At 36.1% G+C, this 25,129-nt stretch overlaps 1 protein-coding gene and 1 pseudogene across 2 annotated transcripts in view; one reads left to right on the forward strand and one right to left on the reverse strand.

Annotated features, from left to right (window-relative positions):
- COX7B2 (cytochrome c oxidase subunit 7B2) overlaps positions 1-25,129 on the forward strand; it is a 168,701-nt gene that overhangs the window by 35,534 nt on the left and 108,038 nt on the right. The gene's annotated exons all lie outside the window — the stretch shown is intronic.
- On the reverse strand, positions 3,121-3,946 carry LOC308622192 (ribonuclease H2 subunit B-like; annotated as a pseudogene). Its single transcript has one exon. The product of its transcript is annotated as a ribonuclease H2 subunit B-like (transcript).

The following is a 25,129-nucleotide window of genomic DNA, read 5'->3' on the forward strand; positions in this document are numbered from 1 at the left end:
TTCTGAGATTCTGGATCCTCTTTATTATCATTACTCTGAATTCTTTTTTGGGTAGATTGCCTATTTCCTATTCGTTTATTTGGTCTTGTAGGTTTTTACCTTGCTCCTTCATCTGTGACATATTTTTTTGCCATCTCATTTTTTCCTTTTTTTTATGAGTGGGATTGTGTTCCTGTCTTACTGGTTGTTTGGCCTGGGGCTTCCAACACTGCAATTTGTAGGCTGTTGGGTAGAGCTGGGTCATGGTGCCTAGATGAGGACCTCTGGGAGACCTCACTCTAATGAATATTCCCAGGGGTCTGAGGTTCTCTGTTAGTCCAGTGGTTTGGACTTGGAGCTCCCACCAAAGGAGCTTCGGCCCAACCCCTGCCTTGTGAACCAAGATCCCACAAGCTGAGCAGGGTGGAGAAAAAAAAAAAGAGAGAGAGAGAGAACAATAATGAAGTAAATAAAATTAGACTAGTTAACTAACAGCTATGTTAGAAAAAAAATAAAAATAAAAATATAGATGAAACAACAACTGGAAGATAAAACAGAACCACAATAGTAAAAAGGAGGAAGAGGGAAAAGAAAAAGTGGAAAAGGCATTGGCTGTGGAGGGCAGGGCCTAATCAGGATTGAAGTTTGGGCTGTGGGCGGGGCCTATGCTTAGGAAAAGGGCTGGAAAAGGTGGAGGGGTGAGGGGTTGGGGCTTAGGCTCAACAGAACAGAAGGGGCCCAGGCTTGCCCCTGCCTCTGGTCTCAGACGGCAGTAGACCCCACCTGGGAGACCAGTAGGCTTCCTGGGCTTGAGTGGGTGGGGCAAACGCCCTCTACTTCTCTCCTGCTCCTCCAGTCCTGGAGGACTCCTCCCACTTGCCTCTCCTGATCTCCTGGGCCTCCTTCCTATGCCCCCAGGACCCACATGGCCTGGCGGAGGGCTTTGGAGGGCAGGGGACCAGCCTGGGAGCTCAGCAGGCTCCCCATGCCCGAGTGGGTGGGGCAAATACCCTCCGCTCCTTTCCCACTCCCCCTGCCTGCCTCTCCTCTTCTATTCTGGCCTCCCTTCTACACCCCCAGGATCACCCCAGCCCAGAGGGGAACCATGAGGGCATAGGACCCAACCCGAGAGCGGGGCAGACTTCCCTGGCCGATTGGACAGGGGAAATGCTGGGCCCACTTTGCCCCTGATCTGAGCCCCCGAGGGCCCCTCCAGGTGTGGGAACCCCTCTCCCCTCTCAGCCACTGCTCAGGGGCACTGGTCCTGTCTGGCCTCCACTTCTTCTCCCCCCTCAGTCCCCCCACATCCTACTGGTTTGCTTGGGGCTTCTTCCCATCTCCTTGGGCGTCAGGGTCCCCCACAAGCGTCTGACAGGCACCCTAGTTGCAGCAACCATTGTTAATTTTGATGCATTTCTTATTAGTTTCATTTTAGTGTGTTTGTGTGTGTGTGTGTATGTTTGTGTGTGCGCACATGTGCATGTTTACACAGTTGGAGTAAGCCAACAATATTTATTGAGCACTATTTTTATTCAGAGCCCTTTGTTCCTGTCCTAATAATCTTATTAAAAAAATGAGGGGCTTTGATTTTCTGTCCTCATTGTGAACTACTCCTCAGGAGGCATTCCTTTCACATGAAATTAGACTTCCCTCTTTCCATGTTACCATTACCCTGTGCTGAATGTATGTTTGTCCTTTTTTGTTATATCTATCTAGGCTCTCTCCCTCTCTGAGAGATAATACAGTGGAAGCCTGCTCAGACATGTTGGAACAATATTGGAAAACAGAATTCAGTCAGTGAAAACAAGAGAGTAAAGTATGTGAGAGTGTCCCTGACTTGAAGAAGAGTCAAGTAGTGTTATGATGTCAGGCTTGGTGGTTATGGGGAAGAGTTGCATGCTAAGACTGTTTTGTGATGGAAGCTAAATCTAGGGAGCAGATGGCAGCTCTAAGGCCAGACCTAACAAAGAAGATGTTAAGTCGTAGCCAGAGAGAATGCAGGTAATAAACATAGTTGATGATGGAAACTTGGGGACTTATTATAAGGGTGGCTGAACTAGTTCTACCAAATGGAACTAGTTCTACCATATATTAATTAATTAATATATGATCATTATAGGAACACTAGAAAATGCAGATAAGTGGCTGTCCACTTACTTTAAAATATCTTTTGGTGCTTGCTTTGTGGTATTAGTTGTATCTAGGGTGGAGATTAGGGGAATAGAGAGAATTGGGAATTGGAGGAAGTATATACAAGAGACGAATAGGGAAGTACATCATTGCAATATAATCATTCAAGAAGAAATATAGTGATCTGTCATCTTTATAAATATAGTAACCTGTCCATCACTGCTACTTGACTTGTTATGTATTACTTTGGTGATTTGAATTAAATCTATTATTTTTAGAAAACACTTAAATTCATAAATTGGCATTAACAAGCTGGAAATAGACCAGGATTTAAATGTGGCTTATTTCCTATTATCCTAAAAGAATTCATCGAAGTCTTGGTGGAATGCAGTGTCTAATACCTGAGGGCACCCCTCTGAGACACCGAAGTGTTTGCCTCAAAGGAAAGCAATGAGCTCTTAGGGCCCCTTCTAAGGGATACCACTTTGCTTCTCCCATTGTGCTCCTAATGCACAGTACCCAGCATGTGAGTTATTGCTTATCAGGAAAGCTCTGATTGTCACTGTGAAATGTTGTTCTCCAGATGTTTAAGTCATTAAGAGTGATGTCAGCACAGCAAGCAGGCCTTCCGTTTTGGAACATTGATGCCTTCCGCAAGGGTTGGCAGACTACTGGTTCTGGCCTGAATAATAGTTCCAAACAGGAGTGAGCCATGTCCAGGAGGTGGCAAAGAATCCCTGGACCAGGCTAAGTTTTTATTCTTCAATCTGCCTCTAGAGTGCAGAGGCTAACTCTGCTCCTGTGAGGTAATTAGGGAGGAATCAGGTAGTAAGACTGCTTGCCTGCTTGGTATGAATTGTCAAACAAGACTCATTTGTGACTCAGTTGTCTTATATCTGTATGAGATATTTACTTTGTAAAGTAGTTTTACATACATAATTAGATGAAACCTCTGAGTCCTGGGTGGCAGGCAGTGTATAGATGAAGGACATAAGACAATCTTTTCTTTTTTTAGCACCTATTACTTTTTTTTTTCCCCCTAATACTCTTGGGCTTGGAGGACATAGTATCTTCCTATGGAAAATACACATGAAAATCTATGCTGCCATAGTCTGATTAACCTTTTTTTCCAGCCATTTTAATGTCTTCTCTTTGCTGTACTTGTAATATTTCTTCTTGTCTATTTCTTTCTCCTCTGTCACATCTCTAAGTAACTTCTCAAGTTCAGGAAGTTTCAGCAACAAGATGCAATTCGGAAACATGTCATCCATCACAACTTGATCCAGGGGCTGAAACTTTCCCTCTCTATCAGCCTTTATAAGGTAGTGGAAGTAGCAGAAACAGAGGGTCCATGGGTGTGGCAAGGTGAAGAAGAACTGATTGAATTGATTCATTTATAAACCAAGAATGGTTTTTATCCTTGAAAACTTTTATTTCAGGCAGCTGTGGTAGACACATATTGAACAAGTAAATGGCTCCTTCCCCTGAACATGGGTTAACCAGTTTTACAAACATAAAACCACTTTTCATCTTCTTTGAAGCATCTTTTAAATACTCTGGGACTAGGAACACATGCTGCCGGGTGTGAGGCCATTCTCCGCAGCCCACGCATTCCGCCATGCTGCCCGTTTGGTCCCGGCGGCCGCAGGCCTCTGCTAATTGTTTTTTAAAAAGCCAATTATATTTTCATGTTGCCGAGAAAATTTCTGCCTAGAGTATAAAACACCTGCTTGTGATATTTTTTTCCATACCAGTTAACAGTTCTGTCCAGTAGGTGGACTTCTTCATGTACAGATAGGGTTTTTCTTTTCCTTTAATCAAGTGTTCTTAAATTTGTGAAAAGGCATTTCCTCATATTGAACTTTTGTTTTCACCAATTTATTTTCTGAAAGACTGAAAATAGATTCTGGTATACTGCCTATTCCTGTTTGAGAAATAACTTCATCTTTAGTTACTTTTTCTTTTGTTTTATTTCATTTTTGTTTTAGTTTATATCTTGACATTTTAAATTTATAAATCAGAGTCCCTTTGCAGTGGCTAAATTTACCATCTGCATTGGATTCTTTTAAAATAAACTACATTTCTGTGCTTATATTGATCACAATATACAAATGTATGAATAATTATGATTAATATATATTGATACCAAGGACTAATAATTATATTTGTTGTGAGAATAAATCTGTTTATAGTCTCCATAGTTGTTTTCTTCACATTGTTCTGGAGTAAATGTTTTCTTATAATGCTTTTTTCAACAGGGAATCTGGCACATGAGTCATTTTTAAACCAGTCCCTGAAATTTATACTAGTTACTACCCCTAGGGTCAGATGTCTTCGGCAGTTTCTCTGTGGCCAGTGGGACAAGTGCAGATTCTCATTCTGGGTTATGAGTCTGTCTTTGTCCCTAAATCCTTACCTTTCACCCCTGTTCTTTGAAAATCTTATCATACCATGTACTATAGACACTGAGATGTTGTATGCATGATGAAAATTCCAGTAGTTGATTCAATACTTTTATTCCAACATGAAAAAGAAATCTCTTGACCTGGAAACCCAATTTAGGAAAAGCTTCATTTAGGTAACCTTTGTGTGCTATTTCTCTGTGACTGAGCCAATGATGATAGCATGTGACCCGAAACCAAATTTCTCTCACAATTCATTACGTTTTCTTATATTACAGGTTCTACCTCCAGTGAAAGATTAAAATGTCAAAGATAAGTAGAAAAAAAAGGCAACCTCTTCCCTGTATAATCAAGGCCATTTTTGCTGTTTTTATTCTAGATTGTAAATTTGTTAAAAGAAAGAGTTGTATCTTATTCATCTTCATATTTATCCTAGTATCTGATATCAAACATGGAAGCATAACTGAACAGAATGTGTTGTATTACTTCAAAAATTGAAATAACTTGGATTAGAACCTTCTATTAAACAGAATAATTAAGGATGTCATTACAGAACAAAGTTTTTTTTTTTAAAAAAACCCACACACAGATATTTAAGATAGGCAGATATAGTTTTGAATCATGCCGCCTTTTATTAGCTGTCTGATCCTGCTCAAGTTATTGAACCTCTTGGAGCTTCAGGTTTCTCAATTTCTAAAATGGGAATAACAGTACTTAGAAATAATCGAGGATAAGATATTATATAATTTATCCAATAATATGTTATGAAAAATGAAGACTCAAACCCAGCTCTTCTGCTTTCTGTATAACATTGAAAGTGTATTTCTATGCTTTGAGTACTTATAAAGGACAGGGATTAGAAAACTCTCCATACTAGTTATGATAATCCTGTTCTAGGATGATATAGGAAGAAGAAAAAAGATAATAGTGGAAACTCCATTCTGAAAGCAGACTTAAATTTTGAGACCTTTCTATGGCCTGAACTTTAGTGTCACATCCAAATTCGTATGTCCTAATGCCCAGTGTGAAGGTATTTGGAGGTGGTGCCCTTGGTGGGGAGGGGGGGAGGTACTTAGGTCATGAGAGTGGAACCTTCATGAATGAGATTAGTGCTTTTATAGAAGTGACCCCACAGAGCTCCCTAGCCCCTTCCACCATGTGATGATATAATAAGAAGTCTGTGACAGGAAGAGAACCCTCACCCAACTATGCTGACACCCTGATCTTGGACTTCTGGCCTCCAGAAATGTGAAAAGTAAATGTTTATTGTTTATAAACCAGCCAGTTTATGGTGTTCTGTTGTAGCAGCCCATATGGGCTAAGACAGACCCTGACAAGAACTTTAAACTGATATTCAGGCAATGTAATTAAATGTTTAACATTTTATAAGTTGGTAGATAAGAATTAGTTTTAGAGAAAATTTTAGTGCAAAAAAATGTGGAAAGATAAGGAATTCCAAAAGTACCAAATCAGAGAGATTATTTTCTAAATTAAGTCAAATAACCAAGGTATGTGCCAAGATATTAAATCTATGAAGTAATTTCAAGAAAGCATGAAGAAAATGAAGAGTTGGAATTGTCAAAGTAATTGATAATGTCCTTCTCATGGTTAAATATTTTCTTCTAGAATTAAAAATTTAATCCAGATGTGATATCAATTTAATTATACTCAGGACTGGTACTAGCCTTACCTAGGATTCAACTGTATGAAAATATAATACACCTTGATTTTTTTTTTACCAAAAATTTAAGGTAGAGATTTTATTTCCCGCGGCCTGTCAAAAATAAGAGGAAACTGACCTTATTTTTTATAAAATTATAACCTTCAGATTAAGTTGCCCAAGAGACCGAGTGAAGGATATTTATTAAAAGTCCCTTCCCCATTGCAAAACTAGGAATAGTACAGGTATGCAAAAATAATAATGATGATTGCAGACAGAAAAAGGGTTAAGAACCAGGGCTATGCGTCTATTCAAGGAAATGGACAGAGTCTACTATTTGATTCTTACTCTTCTCTGCAGGGCACTATATCAAAAGGCATTCAAAGGATTGCTTTCTTTTAGGCTCTAAATATCCTTTGGGCGTTTGCAGATCTGCATGCTACATTGGAAAACCTCAGCTTACAAGATGTCCTGTTCAAGCTGTGCTGTAAAAGCAGAGGAAGTAGCAGCCCCAGGCTTTCTATCTTTGTCAGGACTCCTCTTGAGATATTAATGTAAAAGTTTACAAAACTAAAAGTTGAATTACATCTCAGGTTCGATTGGATCCGTTAAAATGGCTTATGGTTCAGGGTAATTTATCAGGTTTATGTATCTATTGGCAGAATTTATAGTGTTGTATAGACCACATACAGGTGGAGTTGAGGAAAGAAATCAATCTTTGTCATCTCTTAGTCTTCTTTGTCTTTGAGATGTAGCAGGAGTAGTGCTGAATAAAAGCCAAGTAACCTGGGAATCCATTCTTTCTTTTAGAGTGACTTGGGATAAGATCTCAGTTCTCACATAGGTGTTATTTATAACATATAGAGTTTAGAAAGAAGAGAGCTTTGGTTGTCAAAGAGATATTTTTGTTATCCTGGGATACATACATCTAAAATTCTAGGACTTTAGTAAAAATTTTCTTCATAGTTTCCAATCAGTTGCACCAGCTGCTTCTTCAGAACATCTCTTGATCAATAATGCCCATGATACTGGAAGGAGAGGAGAGAAACTTTCTATACAGTAGAAGTGAAATCTCTGTTAAGAGATACATATGTCTGGTTGCTGGCCCAAATTTTTGAACTGCTCCATGTTTTCTAATATTTCTTGTTAGATCAAGAATGTGTATTTTTATGGTGTTTCATTTATCTAAAAAATTTTTATGACTCTTCTAGTTAGCAAAGACAAAATCAGTCCACCATATTTGAACTTCAGCCAGTCATTACCAGGCTAGACCAACTGCCTTTCTGAGGTGATATTTAAGAAATAGATTTGGGGGACTTCTCTGGCAGTCCAGTGGTTAGGACTCCACGCTTCCACTGCAGGGGGCACGGGTTCGATCCCTGGTTGGGGAACTAAGATCCCACATGCCCAGAGGCGTGGTCAAAAAAAAAAAGAGAAAAAGAAAAAGAAATAGATTTGGAACAACCAAAGTTTTACTAATCAAAAATCAGTTGTATTTATACTAATTAGGTGTAGTGACTTTTCAGAATAAAAAATGTCAGATATATTTTCAGCATAGATAAAACTACACACTCCTTTTTGGTACTTGCATCAACCTGCCCTGCTCTAGTTTGTTTCATATACATGTGGGTTTACATTACTGTATTTTAATACATTTTAATAATTTTCAGAGTATCTATTGTTAATAATTTTCTTACAGAATCTCAAACTTAAAGGAAAAATTGGAAGCACAGTACAAAGAATGCTTTTTTCCCCTGAACCATTTGTAAGTTACTAATTTGATTCTTTATCATTCCTAAGTGCTTTAGTGTTTAAGCCCTGTGAACAAGGACATTCTACTGCATAATCATGACACCACCTTCAAAACCAAAAAATCAACTTTGTTACATCCAGAGACATCTCAGATTCCATTCAAGTTTCACCCATTGTCTAAATGCATCCAGCAAAAAATCCAGCTAAAATTCTCATATTGTATTTAGTTATTTTGTCTCTTTTCACTTTTTCAGTCTGGAATATTTCCATGATTTTTTCTTTGACTTTAATGACCCTAACTCTTTTGAAGATTGCAGGCTAGTTATTTTGTAGAATGTTCCCTCAATATGAATTGGTCTGCTGTTTCCTCATGATTACATTCAGATTTGTCAGGAAACCACAGAAGGAATACTTTCATCTTTTCATTATATCCTATCAGGTGGTGCATGGTTTCAGTTTGTCCCATACTCATGATATTCACCTTGATTACTAGATTAATGTGGTGTCTGCTATATTCCTTCACTGTAAAGTAACTCTTTTCCCTGTTGTAATTTATATTTTGTGGGAAGGTACTGTGGAACTGTGTAAATATCCCGTTCCTCATAAATCTATAGTTTAATTTGTTAATTTTTATCAATATAGACTAGAGGCTTTCTATTTTATTTTTGTGTTCGAGTTGTTCCCAGTTTGGCAAGCAGTAGCCCACTTAAGCCAACTTGTCTGTTCTCAGATATGTGCCATTATTTGAGCACTTTGTTTCTGTGGCTTATCTTTAAAATTTTTTTTCCAGCTTTATTGAAGTATGATTGACAAATAAAAATTGTATTTGTTTAAGGTGTACAATACAATGATTTGATACATGTATACATTGTGAAGTGATTACTACAGTCAAGCTAATTAACATATCCATCACCTCACAGTTAACTTTTTTGTGTGTGTGTGGTGAGAAGACTTAAATCTACTCCCTTAGCAAATTTCAAGTATATAATACATCATTATTAACTATAGTCACCATTCTGAACTTATCTTAAAACTGAAAGTCTATACCTTTTGGCCAATTTCTCCCCATTTCCCCCAAGACCCAGGCCCCAGTAGTAACCACTCTTCTACTCTCTGTTTCTATGGACTTGACTTTTTTAGATTTCCTGTGTAAGTGAGATCATGCAGTATTTCTCTTTCTGTGTTTGGCTTCTTTCACTTAGCATAATGTCCTCAAGATTCATTTATGTTGTCACAAATGGCAGGATTTCCTTCCTTTTTATGGCTGAACACTATTCCATTGCATGTGTATATATATCTTTATATGTATTTATACATTACATATATAAATAATATGTATTTGTATATAAAATATATATTTATGATAAATTTATATATGTTTTATATAAGAGGTAGATATATGTATGGATAAAGAAGATTTGGTTTATATATGTAATTTTCTTTATCCATTCATCTGTTGATGGACACTTAGGTTGTTTTTATGTCTTGGCTACTGTAAGTGATGCTGCAATGAACATGAGAGTGCATATATCTCTTTGAGATATGGATTTTATTTCCTTTGGATATATACCCAGAAGTAGAATTGGTGGCTCATAGGGTAGTTCTATTTTTAATTTTTTGAGGAACCTCCATACTGTTTTCCATATGACCAAGTTACATTCCCACCAATAGTGTACAAGAGTTCCCTTTTCTCCACATCCTTACCAATGCTTATCTTTTGACTTTTTGATAATAGCCATCCTAACTGCTTTGAAGTGATATCTCATTGTGGTTTTGATTTGCATTTCCCTGATGATTAGTGATGCTGAGCACCTTTTCATATACCTGTTGGCCATTTGTATATCTTCTTTGGAAAAATGTCTGTTCAGGTCCTTTGCTCAGTTTTTAAATTGGATTATTTATTTATTTATTGCTATTAAGTTGTATGAGTTCCTTATATATTTTGAATAGCCATATTGGATATTTGTAGCTTATCTTGCACATTCTGTGTCTCAGGCCCAGAGTCAGCCATTTCTTCAAGTAGCCTGATTCCTTTTAGTGGAGAATGGAAGAAGCTAAGACCAAGGAGTTAGGTGTACTGATTGCTTTTGGAGTGTCAGTGCTTCCAGGCCTTATAGTGGATTAATGTAGGGAATATAGATATATATAACACACATACAAACACACTCTCATTTATGTCAATAATTATTCCTCTTTATGTAGTGAAAACCATCAGTTCTTAGTACAACCAATACCAGTCCCAAACTACCAGATTTATTTTAGTTTTCTCCTTTTGCATATGTTTAACTCTTATCTCTGATTCTGAGAAACCTGTCTCCTGGTTTCTCCCAGGAAATATATTGTCTTTAATATACCAATTATTTGTCTTTGTTTTCAACTCCTACCCAACACAAATGCCCTTCTCACCCTGTTCCAACTCTGACTCCCATGTGGGATGTCCTCTTCATTCCACTAGGGATTCTATACCCCATCTTAAGTCACTCTCCATAGACGAGCTCCTTGCCCCATATGGACTCTGACATCCAGTGCTATGCTGCCCTCACTTATAAATATGCTCCTCACTGCATTTGGGCTTCTGGTTCTCCCTGCTGGACCAGCCTACATTCAGAAAGATCCTTCTCACTGTGCTTGAGCTCTGACACCACACACAAGGCCACGCTCATGAACAGATGCCCTCCTCATCTTGCTTAGGTGCTGGCATCTCAGGTCAGGCACCTTCCCACAGGAATCACTGCTTACTCTGGCTCTGAGTGCCTGTGCTGAGCTTCTCCTCCTCTCTCTTGCTCGGATGCTTCCCCAACTCACACCTTACTCCAGGTTGCCCTTCCATGTGGATGCCCTCCTCATCCAGGTCAGACTGATACTCCGTCAGACGGAGACTTCCTCTGTGGACACCCCTGAATCTCATTTGTGCTCTGATAGACTGTTCTGGGTTTCTATTTGTACCCTTCTAACAGCTGGAAAACATGTCTATTTTGCTCTCCTCCTATATATGATTTTTATATGTATTTTTTAACTCCTATTTTAGAAAATCAAAAAGCTTTCTTTTTAAGAGCATAGAACTGAAACCTATGTTTGAAACTCTGAAAATCAGGTGGTCCTCTTCTCTTTATGAAGAGAGTCACAAAAAGATCCTTTGAATATCACCATTCAGTATATTAACCTATTATTTTGTTTATAAAAGTTTGATCTCTACTTGACCATTTTTACAAGAGCATAGGTTTGCCCCATTCACATATCTTAGACAATCATTAATCTATCCTTAAGTAACACTACAATTAGTAGAATTGAATTTTGTAAACCCTTTTTTAAAGATTATGTCAAGTCCACTTTGTGTTCTTATATACCTAGTGTGTTTCCAGCAATGAAAAAAGCACAATGGGTAATAGAGAGATAATATAGGGCATATCTCATCATCTCAAGCAGCTTATGATCTTTTTGGACTAGCAATAGTTCCAAAGGAGAAGCAATGCAGTGCAGCATATAAACTTCGCTGAATAACATAGTCTGTTGGTAAGTACGGTGTACATTCCAAGGAAAATATGGCCTGTGTACTGGAGCAGTTGAATTTTCTCATCGGAAGTGTCTGAAGCGTTATCACTTCAGTTGGCCCTGGAGAGTAGATCAGATTTGGACAGATGAAAAGATGGGGAAAAAAGAAGAAGCATGCATCAGGAAAATCACAGGTAGAATAAGCATGGCGCGTGGGGGGATGCAAAGGAATTTATTCTGATGGGAGCAACAGTAAATTGGGAAGTCCTAGGAGGTTAGATTGACAACTAAAATGGGATACTATTTCCCAGGGCTTGGAACCTCTCAGTACAAAGAGTGTGGGCTTTTCCCATAGTCACTAGAACCACAGTAGGATCTAGAGCAACATTATGACATGATGAAAGTTGTGTTTTAGGAAATTTAATCTAGAGGATATTTCTTGTGTAGGTTAGAGTTGGGGAAGACTGTAATTTAGTCAGTTAAAAACAAGCTGGAAGTGTTTAGGGCCTAGAATTCAGCTATGATACTGAGGATGGAAAAGATGGAACAACTTTGAACTCTTTCCAAGGACAACTGAGAACACAGTGAAACAAACCAACAAACAAAAAATGAAAGGTTAAAAGTGGCTTCAGAAGCTATAAGGCAAAATGAGTGGGCAGTGCATTCTCTGAAAGTAACATTAACATCTAACATTTTGCACTTTCCATTGGATTTAAAATGCCTTTCTTAAATTTCCTGGTTTAGTAATTATTTTATCTCATGACTTTCCAGAAAATCTGCAGAATGGCCATTTAAAAAAGCAAAATAGGAAAATTAAAAAGAAGAATTGGTAATGAATGGTTTGAAACACATACATGAGCAGAAATTATCTCTATATGCAGTGTAGCAGTTACACTCAAGCAGGTACATGTTCGAGATAAATTATTCAGCCTTAGTTCCCAGCCATAGTCTTGGAAGCAGATGGAAGGTTTGAAGTATTTTTAATAAGCATCTAGATGTAGGATTGAACCTGTAATTTTCAGAGAATACTTAGGAGACTAGCCGATATATCAGGTAGGGAGCACTTTGGTTAAACGGTAATATGATTATGTCTATGTACAAACAAACACATAACAGAAGAGATGCAACCAGCATAGAACTGCATGTGTCAGTCTTACAAAATACACAAAAATATCAGTGCTGAGAGAAATTTCTAGAAAACATCTATGCTTGCAGATATTTGGCCAAGTTTACAATTTTTTTTTAAAGCATCATGTCTAAGTCTACACAGATAAAAAAATACTGTGTGCTTTCAGAGGTTATCAGGGACTATATAAAACCTACATATCAAAGCATAACCTTTATTTAGAAATATGATTAATATAGCTGAGAATACATTCTGTTCTTAGAACAAAAAAAATAGACAAAAAATCAATATGATGGACCATATGTTGTTTGGTAGTTATAGAAATGGAATATAAAATGAAGGCTAGTTAATTTTCAGCTTGTTTGTTTTTTTAGTTTTGTATCTTCTGTTGCAACTGAAAAAAGTATATTCCCAGTGAAGATTTTAGGGGTGAAATTCTACTCACTGCTTCATTCCTTTGGGATCTTCTTGTATCTTCACTGCAACTAAAATAACCTCATCTTTGCTTTAAGTATATTTTGTGAATCTTAATAGTATCACAAATTTAAGCAAATTCCAACTTTTTTCCCCTCCCAGCTCTGTTGCTCTTACTTGAATAAAACATAAAATTAAATGTTTGATTTTGGTTGTACGTTGTAAATTATGCATTGACTTTAGTTTTCACAGAAACATGAGCCAAATGTATTTTTTAAAAGGGAAAAAATAGATGGATAAGCTAAAGTTCCAAGACTCAGAAAAGAATTGCTTCAATTTGATTTGAGGCACAAAGTAAATTGTAATCTGAAAGAAAAATATATTTTTCTCTTTATGGTTTATAATATTTTAGTCCATTTACCAACTGGACATCAATTTCAGTCCCCTGATAATCAGACCAAAAGAATGTGACTGTGGTTTAAATAAAGAAGGAAATAATATCACTACTAACAGATAATAGCAAAATTTATTGAGCTCCTGCCATAATTTAAGTGCATTCTACTTTATTTTCTATTAAATTAAATTAAACACCAAAGATCTATGAGTTGGGTAGCATTGCTATCCCTATTTTAGGCATAGAGTGAGTCAGTAAATTGTCCAAGTTTCCATAGCTAGGAAGAGGTGAAGACATGAACTCAGCCTCTGACATTCTGACCTCTGAGTTCATTTCCTTTACTCATGCTATAGAACTTCCCTATTTGACATAATTTGTGAAGAATTGCCTTTCTGAGGTAGAAATGAGAAACAAAGATATTATTCCCAAAAATCAGATAAATTGAGGGTACAATATGTCATTAAAGACATAGTATATAATAGTAGTAGCTACCAGACATGACTCTTAGGTTATCATATTTAATTAATAATTTTTTACTTATTCTCTTTCCCCAGCACCATTTTCCAGAGGAGGAAACTAGAGCTCAGATACAGTATATACCTTCTTCAGGATCACAGAGCTTGTAGATGTCAGATTCAGAATTTGAACACAGGTCTCTGACTCCAGAAATCTGAGTTCCTTTTGGTAGGAACCTGTGAGTCCAAAAAGAGGGGGTAGAAGAGGCAGTTGAGTAAGGATTTAGGAGAAATGGAAGAGGCTGTGTCTGTGGCTAAGAAAAAGGAGGAAGCCTGGTAGATCGGGGTATGGAGTGTTAGGGTGGAGACAAGCTCCTTGGCAGGAAGAGACCACATTTCTGGTGAGAGACAGAGGCTTTCAGCAATCTCACCCTTTTATGGAGCCCAGCGTGAGGGCTCATTCATCTAACCGTGCGTTCCCCATCACATTCATCCACATATATTAAGGACAACACGCTATCTCTGAAAGAGCATTTTTTCCATGCTAAGTCAGCAGATCTAAGCTGAGCTTCTGGCTCTGCCAGCTACTGGATAATAATCAGAGGAATATCATACATACACACTTTTTAAGCAGTAAGCAGCATTCATCTTTCAAGGTTGGGATAAGGGGCAATCAATGATGTTTGTAAAATGGCTTTAGAAAAGTGGTCAGCCTGTCCTACATGTTAGTTACTGTCATGACTAGTTAATGTTGATTTCCACAGTTTTAAATTTATTTATATATCTGAGGAATAAGATACTTGCGTGTCAGTTGCTTAGGGCTAGGGCTGTGATTGTCAATCCTTACAATCCCCAGAACCCAGACAAATATACACACACACACACACACACACACACATATACACACGGCACCCATCTGAATCTTCTAGAATTGGGGGGAACAGCTGTAATGTTTGAAAAAGTCTCATGCCCCTAGTAACTTCTTAGATATTCCTCTAGGGTGTGTCTAACTATACCAAACCAAATAATTAGGTAAATTTGAGATGCAGTGTTTTAAAGCTCTAGAATAATATTTATATCTTTTCTCTTTCTCAGTTTAAAATGTATTTAATACAGAGCTAATCTTTTCATGAATGAAAATGGCCTGAAACCCACATGCTGCTTCAGCTGGTTTATTAAAATATCTTAAAATATAAGTGATGCTACAATATTTTCTTAACTTTGTTGGGAAATTGGGGGAGGGAGGCAAGGAGGGTTGTGGTAAAGAAAGCTAACAAGTTACATTTCTGTTTCCCAAATGTAATTAGTAGTCTTTTTCCTCCTCACCTTTGTATAAGCCATTTCTTATACAAAGGTTCTTATAGCAATGTTTGAACATTGTTGCAATTCTTCCCTACTCTGACCCAACTCTAGCTAATTCCTCCATTTCCTTTAGGGGGTCTGCAGATATATATATATATATATATGTGTGTGTGTGTGTGTGTGTATATATATGTATATATATATATATACACACACACACACACATATATATATATATATAATTTAAGCTTATGTTATTTTCTTAACTGAGCCAAGATTTGAAAAATTAAGAGACTTTACATTTAAAAAACCCCAGCTTTCCAGTTTTTTTTTTTTTTGAACAAAAATATCAGAAGTTCTAGCAACACTGGACTATCTCTCCAAGGCTAGATCTGAGATACATAACCTTACTCATGAAAACGTCATTTCGAATTTTCCCACAAAGTTTAGGTAATTTAAAGGGGGATAGTACAATTTGATTTTTAAAGGAATCAGAGTCTTCTTTTTGTGTTTTTGAAATTAACAAATTATTTGTTTAAGAAGGTAGACTAGTTTCATCGCAGTGATAAGGCAGTTTGTAAACTTTTGTGGGGGCGGATCATATTGTCTGAGGTATCAGTGTAAGACACTTTGTAGGGTGACTGAGTAATCTCCAGATGAAATTAAGAAATGTAACTTTAAAATAGTAATGACAATAAAGGTGGTTGTTGATCATTGCTTGACACTGAAGACTAACATGAATAAAAAAAGCAATTTCTTTAAGTTTACTAGCTTTCGATGTTCTGTTTTGTGGTGAATGTTAAATTAAATATTATTTATGTATTACATATAATCCACTTTCCCTGGTTCCCACTGTGAAGTGTCTACTGACACAAGTCCAGTTTCCAAGTTAGTCTCTAAAAATAGCATGCTCATGCCTTCCTCCAGCATTCACATATTGCCTCTAACTGAAACCATTTTATATCTCCCCTTTGGGTACCCAAATCTTACCTACCCTCCCAGGTCTAAAATAAAGTTCTTTTTTCATATATCCCTTTTTTGATAAAAAAATGTTGCCTATTAGAAAAGGATATGGACAGACATTGGAGGGCGACAAACCTGGTTTTGAAACCAAATCTTCTGCTTATTGTTATGTGACTTTGTAGACATTATTTAGCTTCCCTCATCCTCAATTTCCCCATAAAACTGCAAATATTGGTGTAATAATTGCCTTCAGCTTTATGAGAAAAATATTACAGCATGTTAAACATCTGAAGAATCATAAAGTGTTAACAAATATTTTTCTATAGCCTTTAATAATCCAAAGATTGTAAAGTAGCAGCTCACAGGATGCATAGGCCTCGGAGTTGTGTCTGTTTGATTTACACCATGTTTAAAAAACGTTTAAATAATTTCCAACACTAGGAAAAAAAATAGATATTTTACATAAACATCTAAATTCTTGTTTCTGTTTAGAAAATTAGAAGATCTGGGAACTCTGGACCTCCATTACCAAATGGCAGCAATCCATGGGCAGCTCTTCTGAGAAAACATGCTTCAGTGTGGCTCAGTATCTACTTTGTCCATTGTACTTACTTGCCCTTCTTGGGTCTGATTATCATTTGAATTTACTATCCTGGAGTTAAGCCATTTATTTTTGTATTTGAATACATTCTACCTTTCATCTTTAATTATATGTATCTTATTCTATAGTGTATAAAAATACCATATATTTTTATATACTATATTCTGTAGTATATTTAAAAAAACACATTAATACCATATATTTTAATATACCTTATTATATATAACATCTTATATGTCTTATTCTATTATATATAATATATAACTTCCTAGGACAGACATGAGATTTTTAAAAAATCTTGAAAACCCTACCAGCTTCTAATATCACATCGTAAGTTAATAAATACTAGTTAAATTAGATTATAATGTTAAAAGGTGAAAACATGTGTCAGTGAAATTAATTTTTTTTTTTTTTTTTTTTTGCGGTACGCGGGCCTCTCACTGTTGTGGCCTCTCCCGTTGCGGAGCACAGGCTCCAGACGCACAGGCTCAGTGGCCATGGCTCACGGGCCCAGCCGCTCCGCGGCATGTGGGATCTTCCCAGACTGGGGCATGAACCCGTGTCCCCTGCATCAGCAGGTGGACTCTCAACCACTGCGCCACCAGGGAAGCCCAGTGAAATTAATTTTATCTGTCATCAGTATACCTTCCATCCTTCTATGAGACTATGAAGGAGGGTACATGCAGAGAAAAGAAAAAGCTTATTTTTTTCTCTTTTCAATACTAGGATTGGTTTTTCAGGGATTTTCTTCCATTCACTGAAACTTTAGTATGCATACATTCTAAAAACTCTTTGTTTTGATCAGTTTTTACTTCTGTAGCTCCCCCACTGGGAAATTGTACTCGCTCTTTGTTTAATTTAGCTGTTACATAAATATGTTGAAATGCTTCACTATTGCAGTTCCTGCTGTGAAAATATTTTTTAAGCAGCAGTATTAAAACACTTTTTTTCTCCCAGCTATATAGATCATAGGAATTTGAAAGCAGCAAGAGAATGTAGAGTTTATCCAGTACACCTCATGACACCACTGGGGCTTAGAAAAGAAAATGGTGTGCCCATAGCTCACCTTGAGATCGAAGAACCTCTACTAGGGCCTAGCATTCATGACTCCAGTTCAAACTGATGTTTAAATTTTAAATAGTAATTCAACTTCTTATCACGTTGTAAAGCAAATAAAATGGATTCCACTGAAATAGTTATGTTCTCCATCTCATAATCTAAATCAACTAGTAGTTATTAAACTTACTATGTGGCTTTATTTTATTCTTGCAAGAGCCATGTAGGTTAAGTATTGTTATTATCCTCATTTTACAGTAGAGAAATCTGAGTGACTTGTTGAGAGTTAGACATCTAGTGATGGTGGAGGTGAGATTTCCACTCTGGCCATCAAACTTCAGCTTCTGTGCCTGTAACCACTAGACCACCTGCCTTGTCATCATGTGCTTATTTTCTCTATTCTGTCCTGAATTTGTCATGTCCATGAATAAGAACTGGTATAATGTTGACAAAGCTTTCAGTCTATCTGTGATTGCTTGAAGTTTAACTTTTAAAGTTAAAAGTTTCTACCTTCATTACACAGTTCTATCAAACTGTATCTCATTGTTCCAACTATTTCTGTTCCTATTCACCATTTCACCTGTCTGTGAAATTCTGAAATTGGGAATTTTCTTCCACTGCAAATATCTCTATGGATGTTTGCCACAAACAAACAAAAACACTTTAGCTATGATGACTTTGGATGAGCCAAATAATTCTTTTAATAAGTTTGCCTCAAGGTTTTTCTCAGTTACTCAGAAAATCTCGTTTCCCCGAGGAGTAGTTTTGGTCTTCAGCTATTAATTTCACCCTTTGTATGAAAAGAGTGCCTGATGGGATAAAAAACTGGGCACTTTCTAGTCAAGAGAGAATTTTCTGTTCGACTTTTTTTTTTTTTTTTCAATGTTGAGCCTTCTTTTAATTTATTTATTTTTATTTTTGGCTGTGTTGGGTCTTCGTTTCTGTGCAAGGGCTTTCTCTAGTTGTGGTAAGCGGGAGCCACTCTTCATCACGGTGCGCGGGCCTCTCACTGTCGTGGCCTCTCTTGTTGCAGAGCACAGGCTCCAGACGCGCCGGCTCAGTAGTTGTGGCTCACGGGCCTAGTTGCTCCTGCAGCATGTGGGATCTTCCCAGACCAGGGCTCGAACCCGTGTCCCCTGCATTAGCAGGCAGATTCTCAACCACTGCACCACGAGGGAAGCCCTGTTCGACTTTTTAATGTCCTTATTTTTGCAATAAATAAGGATGCTGGATGAGACACTATGTAAGGAGACCAAAGGATTGGAACCTGGACTTCGCAGTTGAGAAGTAAAACATATGAACAACCTGGCAATAACTTAAGTCCATATAACGCAACCCTGAGCAGTGAAAGTCAGTGTCCCAGTCGTCTAGTGCTGAGCTGAGTTGAGTGTGTGGAGTGAAGCACAGTTGAGTTGAGTGATGTTAGTCAAGGGCTTTGGAAAGAAATACTGTCCAATTCCGATTCTGTAGTCATATCCTCTGCCTGGCTCTCGTTCCTCACTGATCTGTAAGAACTCAGAGGAAGCACATAATTCAGATCCTGGACTATTTTTTTTAGAACACATTATTTTTCTGATCAGACAACAACACCTAACTTAACTGTGAATATTGTAGAACTGTAAAAACAGTATGAAAACAATATTGTCATCCAACAACCAGAGAAATCTACTGTAAACAGTTAATTATCTTTTTCTCCAGGTCCATGTATTTAACGGCCTAAACACCTCTTTGTTGCCTCTATATTATATATGTTCAACAAATTTAGGAGCATATTATCTATGTAATTTTTAGCTTATTTTTTCTCACTTAACCCAAAAGTCAGAGTAGCACAAAATATACAACTGATTTGCATACATTTAATATTTCTCAAAAGCATGTTTTAATGCCTTTGTCATGTTTTCTTCTGTGATGATTAGTATATTTTGTTAGTCTCCTATTATGCTCTTCTCCATTTTTTTTTTTTTTTTGCGGTAGGCGGGCCTCTCACTGTTGTGGCCTCTCCCCTTGCAGAGCACAGGCTCCGGACGCGCAGGCTCAGCAGCCATGGCTCACGGGCCTAGCCGCTCTGCGGCATGTGGGATCTTCCCAGACCGGGGCACGAACCCGTGTCCCCTGCATCGGCAGGCGGACTCTCAACCACTGCGCCACCAGGGAAGCCCTCTTCTCCATTTTTTTCTCTCCTCATTTTTTAGTTGAAGTATAGTTGATCTACAATATTAGTTTTAGGTGTACAACATAGTGATTCAATATTTTTATAGATTATACTCCATTTAAAGTTATAATATTTGCTGTATGCGCTGTGCTGTAAAATATATCCCTGTATCTTATTTATTTTATACATAATAGTTTATACTTCTTAATCCCCTATCTTTATCTTGCCCCTCCCCTCTTCCCTCTCTCCACTGGTAACCACTGGTTTGTTCTAAATATCTGTGAGTCTGTTTCTGTTCTGCTGTGTTCATTTGTTTGTTTTATTTTTTTAGATTCCACATATAAACAATATCATACAGTATTTGTCTTTTTTTCTCTGACTTATTTCACTAAACGTAATGCCCTCCAGGTTCATCCATGTTGTTATAAATGACAAAATTTCATTCTTTTTTATGGTTGAAAATTTCATTTTATAAATATTTCATTTTATATCTATCTATAGATAGGTAGATAGATCTATAGATATATCAATCACATCTTCTTTATCCATTCATCTGTTGATGTAAACTGAGGTTGCTTCCATATTATTGAAATTGTAAATACTGCGGCTCTGAACATTGGGGTGTATGTATCTTTTTGATTTAGTGTTTTCATTTTCTTCAGATATATACCCAGCAATGGAATTGCTGGATCATATGGTATTACATTTTTAATTTTTGAGGAACCTCCATACTGTTTTCTGTAGTGGCTGCACCAATTTACATTCCCACCATCAGTATACTAGGGTTCCCTTACCTCCACGTCCTTGTCAACATTTGTTATTTGTGTTCTTTTTAATGATAGCCATTCTGACAGGTGTGAGGTGATACCTCATTGTGGTTTTCATTTGATTTCTCTGATGATTAGTGATGTTGAGCATCTTTTCATGTGTCTGTTGGCCATCTGCATGTCCTCTTTGGAAAACATGTCTATTCAGTTCTTCTGCCCAGTTTTTAATCAGGTTTTTTTTTTTGATAGTTGTATGAGCTGTTTTGGATATTAACCCCTTATTGGTCATATAATTTGCAAATATTTTCTCCCATTCAGTATGTTGTCTTTTTGTTGTGTTGATGTTTTCCTTTGCTGTGTAAAAGTTTTTAAGTTTAATTAGGTCCCATTTGTTTATAGTTGCTTTTGTTTCCTTTGCCTTGGGAGGCAGATCCAAAAAAATATTGCTGCAATTTGTGTCAAAGAATGTTCTGCCTATGTTATCTTCTAGGAGTTTTATAGTTTCTGGTCTTACATTTAGGTCTTTAATCCATTTTGAGTTTATTTTTGTATATGGTGTGAGAAAATATTCTAATTTTATTCTTTGACAAGTAGCTGTCCTCTTTTCCCAGCATCACTTATTGAAGACACTATTTTTTCTCCTTTGTCATAGAATAATTAACTATAGATGTATGGGTTTATTTCTGGGCTTTGTATTCTGTCCTCTTGATCTGTGTGTGTTCTTGTGCCAGTACTGTACTGTTTTTATTACCGTAGCTTTGTAGTATAGTCTGAAGTCAGGAAATATAATATCCCCAGCTTTATTCTTTTTTCTCAAGATTGCTTTGGGGATTCAGGAACTTTTGTGGTTCCACATAAATTTTAGGATTATTTGTTTTAGTTCTGTGAAAAATGTCATGGGCATTTTGATAGGGATTGCATTTAATCTGTAATTGCTTTGGGTAGTATGGGCATTTTAATATTAATTCTTCCAGTCCATGAACATGGGATATTTTTGCATTTCTTTGTTATTATCTTCAATTTTCTTCATCAAGGTTTTATAGTTTTCAGAGTATAGGTCTTTCATGTCCTGGTTAAGTTTATTCCTAGGTATTTTTTCTTTTTGATGTGATTTTAAATGGTATTGTTTTCTTGCTTTCTCTTTCTGGTAGTTCATTTAGTGTATAGAAAAGCAACAAATTTCTTTATATCAATCTTGTATCCTGCAACTCTACTGTATTCATTTATTACTTGTAATGGTGACTTTAGGGCTTTCTATATATAGTATCATGTCATCTGTTTTACTTCTTCCCTTCCAATTTGGATGCCTTTTATTTCTTTTTCTTGTCTGATTGCTGTGTCTAAGACTTCCAATACTATGTTAAATAGAAATGGTGATAGTGGGCATCCTTGTCTTGTTCCTGATTTTAGAGGAAAAGCTTTCAGTTTTTTACCACTGAGTATGATGATACCTGGGGGTTTGTCATAAATGGCCTTTATTATGTTGAGATATATTTCCTTTATACCAACTGTAGATGAGAATTTTTATTATAAATGGATGCTGAATTTTGTCAAATGTTTTTTCTGCATTTATTGATATGGTCATGTGATTTTTATCCTTTTTTTCGTTAATGTGGTGTATCACATTGATTGATTGTGAATGTTGAACCATCCTTGTGACTCTGGAATAAATCCAACTTGATCATGGTGTACAATTCTTTTTACATACTGTTGGATTCAGTTTGCTAATATTTTATTGAGAATTTTTGCACCTATTTTCATCAGAGATATTGGCTTGTAATTTTCTTTTTTTTTTGTAGGTTTTTTTTTTTCTGGTTTTGGTCTCAGGGTAATGGTAGCCTTGTAGAATGAGTTGGGGACTGTTCCCTCCTCTTCAATTTTTTTTAATAGTTTGAGAAGGATAGGTATGAGCTTTTCTTTATATGTTTGGTAGACTTCCCCTGTGAAGCCATCTGGTCCTGGAGATTTGTTTGCTGGGAGTATTTTAATTACAAACTCAACTTCACTACTAGTGATCTGTCTGTTCAGATTGTCTATTTCTTAATGATTCAGTCTTGAAAGATTGTATGATTCTAGAAATTTTTCCATTTCTTCCAGGTTGTCCAATTTATTGGTATATAAATGTTCATAGTGTTCTCTTATGATTTTTTTTGTTTCTCTGTGATATTGATATTTTTCCTCTTTCATTTCTTTTGTTTATTGGGATCCTCTCTCTTTTTTTCTTGATGAGCCTTCCTAAAGGCACATCAAACTTGTTTATCTTTTCAAAAAATCAGCTCTTGGTTTCATTGATCTTTTCTATTTTTTCATCTCTATTTTATGTATTTCCTCTCTGATCTTTATTATTTCATTCTTTCTGCTGATTTTGGGCTTTTTTTGGTCCTCTTTTTCTAATTCTTTTAGATGATAGGTAACGTTTTCTTTGAGCATTTTCATTTTTCTTGGAGTAGGCCTGTATCATCATAAATTCTCCTCTTAGAACTATTTTTATTGCATCCCACAGAATTTGGATTGTTCTGTTTCCATTTTCATTTGTCTGGAGATAGTTTCTCATTTCCTCTTTGATTTCTTCATTGACCTATTGGTTTTTTTCATAGCATATTGTTTAGTCTCCATGTGTTTGTGTTTACGCATTTTTCTTCCTGTAATTGATTTCTAGTTTCATACCATTGTATTTGAAGAAAAATGGTTGATATAGTTTCTGTCTTCTTAAATTTTTTGAGACTTGTTTTATGGCATAGCATGTTATCTATCCTGGAGAACATTCCATGTGTAGTTGAAAAAAATGTATAATCTGCTTTTTTTGGATGCAATGTCCTGTAGATATCTACTAAGTCCAACTGGTCTAAATTGTCATTTAAGACTAATGTTTCCTTATTGATTTTCTGTCTGGATATTTCCATTTATATATGTGGGGTATTAAAGTCCCCTACTATTATATTATTGTTAATTTCTTCCTTTATGTCTGTTAATATTTGCTTTATATATTTAGGTGCTTCTGTGTTAGATGCATACATGTTTATGAGCGTTATATGCTCTTCTTGTATTGATCCCTTTATCATTATATAATGTGCTTCTTTGTTTTTTGTTATATACTTTTTTAAAAAGTCTACTTTGTCTCATATATGTATTGCTATCGTAGCTTTCTTGTCATTTCCATTTGCATGAAATATCTTTTTCCATCCCCACACTCTCAGTCTGTGTGTGTCTTTAGCTCTGAAGTGAATCTCTTGTAAACAGCATATAGATGGGTCTTGTTGTTTTATCCAGTCACCCACCCTATGTCTTTTGATTGACCATTTAGTCCATTGACATTTACAGTGATTACTGATAGGTATATACTTATTGCCATTTTATTACTTGTTATGTGGTGCTTTTTGTAGTTCTTCTATGTTCTTTTCTTCTTCTTTTACTTTCTTCCCTGTGGTTTAATTATTTTTTTTTAATGGTATGCTTGTGTTCTTTTCTCTCTAGTTTTTGTGTATGTCTCATATTTCTTTGATTTGATGAACTGTGGGGTTTATATGTTGACCTATAACTGTATGTAACTAATTTCAATTTCAGTTTCAATAGCCACATATGTCTAGTGGTTACCGTCTTGAATAGAGCAAGTATAGAATTCAACTATTTGTATTTTTGAATCTGATGACTATCTTTACTGCTGCTTACTGTTAGAACTTTCATAGGTCTGTATTAAGATGTCCTTTCATATATTCTGTGTTGAGAAATATCTTTGTTATTCTATTGCAGAGGTTTTACTAAATTCAATAATACTTTTTCAAACTCAGTGTGCTAATTAGGTAGCTAGTTATCTGAAGTAAATGTGAAAACCCTTAAAAACTGTATGTTGATACATACTGATGCATATGTTATTATATATTGTCCTATATCTTTTACAAATGATTAAGATGAACTAAAAAATTAATTAGTTGTCTAATTTTAAAATAATCATTCTACATGCTGCTCAGTGTACCTTACTGCTTTTATTTACATGGTTAAAAGTAGATTAAAAGAAGTAGAGTTTACTTGAATTATCTGAAAGTAAGACATTTGATTCTTCTGTCTTTAGATTTTCTAATTTAACCTATATGAACACCTATAGTTATGTAAAACTGCATGTAGCAAACCTAGGTTCTAGAATTGAAATGGAAAACATTTAAATTTGTAATTTGTAAATAACAGAATCAATTCAATTGAAATATATCATTAGTGACACTAGTGACACTTCTGTGGGTATATCTTTTTGTATAACTCTGATTCTTGGAATTATATAGTAATATTTTATATATCCCTCAAATAAACCAATATATAATTAAAATTAATGAAAAGGTGGGGGAGAAGCCAAAATAGACCACAAACTAAAAAATTAACCTAATTACATTGCAAGTGAATATTTTAACCACACTGAAGAGAGTAGTAAAGAAAATAACCAAATTTACTGTGGAGAACAGAATCTTAACTGGATACATATGACAAAAACATGT

The sequence above is a fragment of the Mesoplodon bidens genome (assembly GCF_964165515.1).
Source record: "Mesoplodon bidens genome assembly, chromosome: 1".
NCBI classification, from domain to species: Eukaryota; Metazoa; Chordata; class Mammalia; order Artiodactyla; family Ziphiidae; genus Mesoplodon; species Mesoplodon bidens.